A 6,543-nucleotide genomic window follows, 5' to 3' on the forward strand; every position below is an offset into this window, starting at 1 on the left:
CACTTGCAAGGCTGTATCTGCTGACCTCTTCAAGGCCCTGCTCAATCTTCCTTACAGAGACATTAAAAAATATCTGCATTATTATAAACCATGTAGTTGATGAATTCAAAGCATATTTAATTAGCTTTGTCTTATTACATATTTTTTATTTTTTAAATATTTTTTTTTGCTTTAATTTTAGCCATAGGTTTTAACATACATATATTTGTCTCTAAGTCTATGTACTTTTTAATGGGTAAAAAAAATCAGAAAAAAAGAGGTAACTTTATGTAGTTTTCCTCTTGATTACTCAAAACACATATAAGGCTTTGATAGCTTTGAACTGACAATTTAGAAATACAGACACACCGTGTCTTCATTATAAGCTATCTGCAAACATAAGTGGCAGTATATCTTGGGTTTTGGTTCTGTTTTCTTTAAGGCAGAGCAGGGTTCAGTATTTTTATGAGAAAACAGACAATATGACAATGCTATCTTTTGTCTTTTGGTCATCTGTTTAATTTTCTGCTTTTATTCGTGATGAAGAACTAGTCTTCTCATTTTTAACCTAAGATTAATGTCAATATATTTGTCATAATTTTTCAGCTTCCATATGGTAATATTCTAAACCTACTAATACTGAAACTGAATTTCATAGTGCCCAGAATTTACCATGAACTGCTGAAACTTATGAACAAGCTGTGTAAATACAAGACAGCCTGGGAAATGGAAGGGGATGGCTGAGTCATAAAGCCTGGTTGTGAAATTAGAGGCATAGCAGACATTTAGTTTCTAGTTATTTAACCCAGAAAGACTTTTACCCCCTATGCTTCCTGTTAAATCACAGAATGCATTAGCACACAAAAAGTATGATGTTCTACAGGTGAGAGCAAGTCAGAGAAAGAAATAAATCATAAACCTCATCCTTTCTTGGCTGTAATCCTATTCTCTTTATACTCTTCTCTCGCATCTTACTTCAATTAGAGATCTAAACAAATTGTCTGAATAACAAGTCAGTGAGGTCCCAGTTCTGAATACCAACCCTTAACCAACAAATTAAATTAACATATTTACTCTTTTAATAACTCTATTAACTTTTTTTTCTTTTTAAGAGTAAGGATTAAGTAGGGTGTTGACAAGCAAATCTTCCACTTCCAGCAGGGAGCTACTTTGCGGTCAACTCTGTAGTATTAGTGCTAACAGAATAGCTACTGTATAATCTAGTAAGTTGCTGATACGAGAATCTACAGGCATTAGTGTATTTCCAATGTTAAACGCAATTATACACCTTATCACAGTGGGATATGCATTTGGCAAACAGATTGTTTTCTGTAAACCAAAAATCTAATTTATAAATTGTTGATATTATTACATAAATCTATTCTATGTGTGACTTAACTGCCGATGAAGGCAGAAGACATTCTGATGAAGGCATTTTTTGGAGTGAAGCCAGATATATTGTGATGTGAGCGATAACCTGAGATGTTAGTGCTGGCACTTGTGATGCTTTTTAGCTAGACCACACCTCCTTGGGGCACAGAGCACCATTCTTTTCTGTGGTTATGGTGCCCACATTGTTGCTGGCATTTGGACTGCTTCTGTCTGTGTTCAGCACAAAGAAAATAAACATATTGCCGAGGTGAGTAATGGTAAAGATGTAGTAGTAATTGACTCCATACTTCCTCATGGAAGAGCTGTCCCTGAGTTCTCTACATTCCACCGCTGAACTGTGAAGTTCAGCTGCATTTAAAGATGCCAAGTACAACTGTGCTGAATGCTGTGGTACTGCCACCATCAGATTCCTTGGGTTTGAATGTTATGCCTCAGCATGTGTTAGAACACTTTTTTTTTTTTTATCACACCGCTCTTGCTTTGGCCAAAAACAGGCAAAATCACCAATCATAAATTATAAAAGTGGTGCATACTGGTCATGCACAAGTGCCTGAGGTAATTAAAAAAGAAGCAAATCAGTGCCTGGACCAGGCATACCAGGGTGGGGTGGAAAGCCTGAGGAGTTGAAATTAAGAGCACCATGGCTCCGAAGTCTTTCATTTGGAACCTGCTGGTGCTGGCAGTGGCAGACTCTTAAAAGGCTCTAGGGCTGTGGTGAATCAGATTTCCTACTCACAGTTCAGTCTCCTGAACACTTGCTAGTTAACTTGCACAATAAAGTCTGTATTTCAATCTGCTTCTGTTTGAATAACACAAAGAGAATAGTTTGCTTTAAAAATTAAAATTCAGTGCTAAATTCTCATATCTGGCAGTAGAATGTCAGAGATGTACAATTTGGAAGTAATTTTAACTCCTCTTTTGAAATCAGTGTACTTTGAAAACAGGTTCCTAACTGGACTATTATTTCATGGGATCAAAATTTAATCTCAGAAATGGAGTGACCTTTTCTCAAGGTGCACTGTGAAAATGCTTTGTATTCTCAAGTAACTGATAAGTTCAGCAAACAACAGAAGCAAATATAACTTGGTGCTGTCCCATAATCAAAGTTTAGAAAAAGTTCTGCTATTCTACCTAATTGTTAACAACTCTATGGGAAGATGATAAAAACCTGAATCCCTAGATGTAAAGATTTTTACTTTTTATTTTTACTTTTTAAACTCATTTACTTTACTAAAGAATTTGGAAGCTCATAAGTCTCTTATGGGTCTAAAAATAAACAAACAAACAAATCAATGTAAAATAATTAAATTTTTACTTTTTTTGATTTAGATGCTGAAAGAGATTATAAGACTTTTACATTCTCATCTAGCAGTTCACTCTCTATAAAGGAGTTGCTCATATAGTTGCTATGAATCCTATAGCATAGTGATATGTTTCTAACAGTAAAAATAAGCTAGTGAAATACATTCCATAATAGAACAGTCATTTTAGATTGAGCGTTTTGTTTATCAGCTCCACCATGGAAAATGATTACATATTCTTAAACTACCATTAAAAAAACCCCACCTGTTATTACATTCTTATGTCAGACTTCACTACCCCAAAATCTTTACAAACAGATCTAAGAAGAATACATTTTTTATTACTTTCTCTCACTTCTGCAGAAAATCAATACAGAAGGTCTATTTGTTGATCTTTCCTCCTCAAACATAAGAAAAAGTCCAGCATTGGCAAGAAACTGTATTCTTCTAGCCAATACTAAATGAATGAATGAATAAAATAAAATAAAGTAAAATAAAATAATAAAATAAAATAATAGAAAGAGAAAAACAAGAAGCAAGGAGGCCAAGAGAAAATGAGAACAGAGAAAGCACCATTTTCTATCTGGTTTTACTTAGCAGGAAATGTGGCATGCAGTGTATACTATATCACACCTTGTGCCTCATAGCAGCATGAATTGTTTTGCCAGCATTAATTACATTATCAAACACATTTTATTTACAATTTCTTGGTATCTGCTTCTAAAAGTAGTTATTTGCAGATAATAAATTTTAAGACAGCCTAAACTGGAATTTATTGGACTGACAGAAAAGAATGACAAAATAAAATGGCACTGTTTTATTTCCAAGACAGAACTGGACTTTCTGTGAGATAGGTATGTGAAATATGGTCACTTTGCACCACATTTAAAGATGTTCTGGACTTAAAGTGTAGTTAGATTTCCAATTATGGAAGGCAGTTCCTGGAGCAGAGGTTCCTTCTACCTCCCTTTGTTTCAATGAAAGAATTCAGCACAGGACTGCTTTTGTACACCTCTGAACCAACACATGCCCAACTTTGTCCAAATGCAATCCATGCCTATTGCAACAACAATTATGACGGTGTTGCTCTTCCTGATCAAAGGGATCGGCCTACATACTGTGGTTTCCTTACAGGAAAGCAGTTTCTAGTTTGAACTTGTGGAATACCAGCAAACCAGCTGAGCTGGACATGCAGTTGATTTGGTGGTCATGTAAATAACAGGGACATAATGCACGTCTAAGCAGCACCTGCTCAGTTTTGTCACCAGCTAACCTTCGCTAAACCAGCAGACAGTGCAAAGTTGAAAGTATAAAGATTCTTCTGGAATATATGATTCTCAAGTACAATAATGAATTATTAATATTAGCATTAATGTATAAAGAAGTATCAAAGCTAGTCCCTCTTGCTCTGTGAAAAGCAAAATTACTGTATTTTGGAATGCAAGAGCAGCAAACGCAAACTAAAGGAGTGGTGCTCCAAAAGTAGTCCAAGAATAGCCAGGGTTTTATTTGTCTAACAGGCAAATTTGCAAAGGCGCTGTATGACAAAAATCACAGGAGGAACTTGCTGACCAAACTAATGAAAGCCTTTGCAATGCTGTCAGCCAGAGCTACAGTTCACATTAAGAAATGATACCCTGTAGTTCTCAACTTTGTACATATGTTTGTTTTAGACCTGTAAGAGACTGACGAGCTTCCAAATTCTGTAGTAAAATAAACAAGTTTAAAAGAGTGATTCAAACAGCCCAAAAGCTCTCAATTTTTAATAGCAAAAAGACAGTGAGGTGGCAAATAATATTACTTACATTTCTTTTTGTATTCATAGGATAATAAAATTAAATTTCATTAACATAATATTGTTATATATTTAAGTTAATTGTGGGACTAGATAGAGTATTTGATATTGTAACCTGGCTAAGTTATTGTGAAGATTATCTAAAATTATTTTGCTTACACTTCAGTAAAATGTGAATCAAAAAAGTACTCCTTTAAACTTGAACTTTCCTGAGACAAAAAAAGTTAAGGATAGGCTTACTTCATAAACTACACTTAATGTTATGTGAGGTGAGCTTCAGGAAAAGATCCTTTTGTGATGACAGTTCTTAATGGTCATCATAAGAGGAAGGTGCCTCAGAGGAGCATACTGCTCAGGAAGGAAAAAATTTGAAACTTGTCTCCTATTTGAGCTCAGTTCTTCTTACCTTTTCAGTTACCAGTTGCTCAGTTGCATGTTTTGCTGACTTTATGATTTTATCTAACATTATAACAAGTCAAGCAATTCTTTGCCAAGAAATGAAGTCAAGTGTTTTTACTGAAGATCAATCCCTGAACAAGTTTTGATCAGTAAGAATGACAGGGGAAATCCACATGCTAGGTTATTTGGAACAAAGATAAATCTTAATTTCCTTTTCAATTAACATTTCTTCAAGCTTAGGGAAGACTGGAAATTTCTCCTTTCTCCTTGAGTTATAATCTAAAGCTTTCTGGATTGCAAGATCCTCTGCTGCTACAGCATTAAAAGTCATACTTTCTATTGCCTGTCAATTTACTCTGGTAGGTAAAAAAATAATACATAAATAATCCATAAATCATCTGTAAGAATCTTTGAAAATAATCTAAATAAATCTCTCATGAAATCTTGGGAACACTTTAAATTCAGTTAAAATATCACATGCTTAAAACTAAAAACATTAGGATTAAACTGTACTTCAATATAGAAATAAAAGGGAAAAATTAATAACTTCCCACGTCATTCATCTTTATATGGCGCTTCCCATTATATAAACTGAAAAATAAAAAAGGAGATGGGTGTTCAGAGTTTGACTGAGTATTCTAGAGAATGCAACTCCATCTTAAAAATTTTCGCGTTTTGGGGAAAATGAATTATTTAAAATTAAAAAAAAATAAAGGATTTTGGCGTTTAATATTAAAAGCAGATTTCTCAACATCTTGCAAACAAAACGGCAGGAAAAAAATAATAATAATAGAGATTATTTAATTATTTGTCTTGGCTGTGTGTTTCACAAGCGCCCACTGGATGGCTCCCTTACCACTTCCCTGAGCACAGTATTGCCGTGACCCAGGTGCTTGAGGCCCGCTCCCCTGCCTCGGGATACTTTGCTCTGAATAAATGAAAAAGCATCTCTGTTCGTGGTCCGCAGGTTTGCAAGTGAAGGCGTCTTACCAAAATAATTAACTTCAGCTTCCTGTACGAAAGAGTGGATGATAATCTGTGAGAGTAAAAGACAGTGGAAACACTATATATATATATGTATGTATATAAAAACAAAACCAAAACACAAAACATCCCGATACCCACGGGGGGTAGTGGCAAAAAAAAAGAAAGAAAATGAATTGGGTTAGATTCTGGCACTTCTGTCCTCTCACAGCGCACTAAAGCACTGACAGACACGAGTCACCCGAACACTGAGTAACCCGCCCTCCTCAGAAAACTTGTGAAGGCAGTATGGCAAAGAATGTTGGAAAGGCTTCAGGAGCCGAGCGCGGCAAGAGCAGGAGGCGGCGGGCAGCGCTCACCGGGTCCTGCAGGAGCTGCCCTTTGCAGCTGCGGGTTCAGGCCGCTTTTAACAGCAAATCAACCCTGGAACAGGCAGCCCTGCTCACTTCCTTTTGCTAGATCCAGCGGTGGTGTTAAGGCAGGGTGTGTCAGACCGAAGAGCTGACTACATGGAGTTTTTCTGGTGTATCATTTTCTGATCATACAGTGAAACCTGCCACTGTATGGTCTCCACAACTTAACACAAGGGTCCGGTTGTGACCCGGGCTAGAAAACCCGAGCTGAATCACGGATCGCCCCTTCTCCTCTCCTCGACGAGAGGAGGAACAGCCCCAGACGGGCTCGGGTTACCTC

The 6,543-nt window shown here is 36.3% G+C and overlaps 1 protein-coding gene across 1 annotated transcript in view; it reads left to right on the forward strand.

Moving 5' to 3' along the window:
- The window catches only part of UHRF2 (ubiquitin-like with PHD and ring finger domains 2, E3 ubiquitin protein ligase), a 129,138-nt gene that overhangs the window by 14,002 nt on the left and 108,593 nt on the right, over window positions 1-6,543 (forward strand).

Source organism: Chaetura pelagica, unplaced genomic scaffold (assembly GCF_000747805.2).
Source record: "Chaetura pelagica isolate M959 unplaced genomic scaffold, ChaPel_1.0 scaffold596, whole genome shotgun sequence".
Lineage (NCBI taxonomy): Eukaryota > Metazoa > Chordata > Aves > Apodiformes > Apodidae > Chaetura > Chaetura pelagica.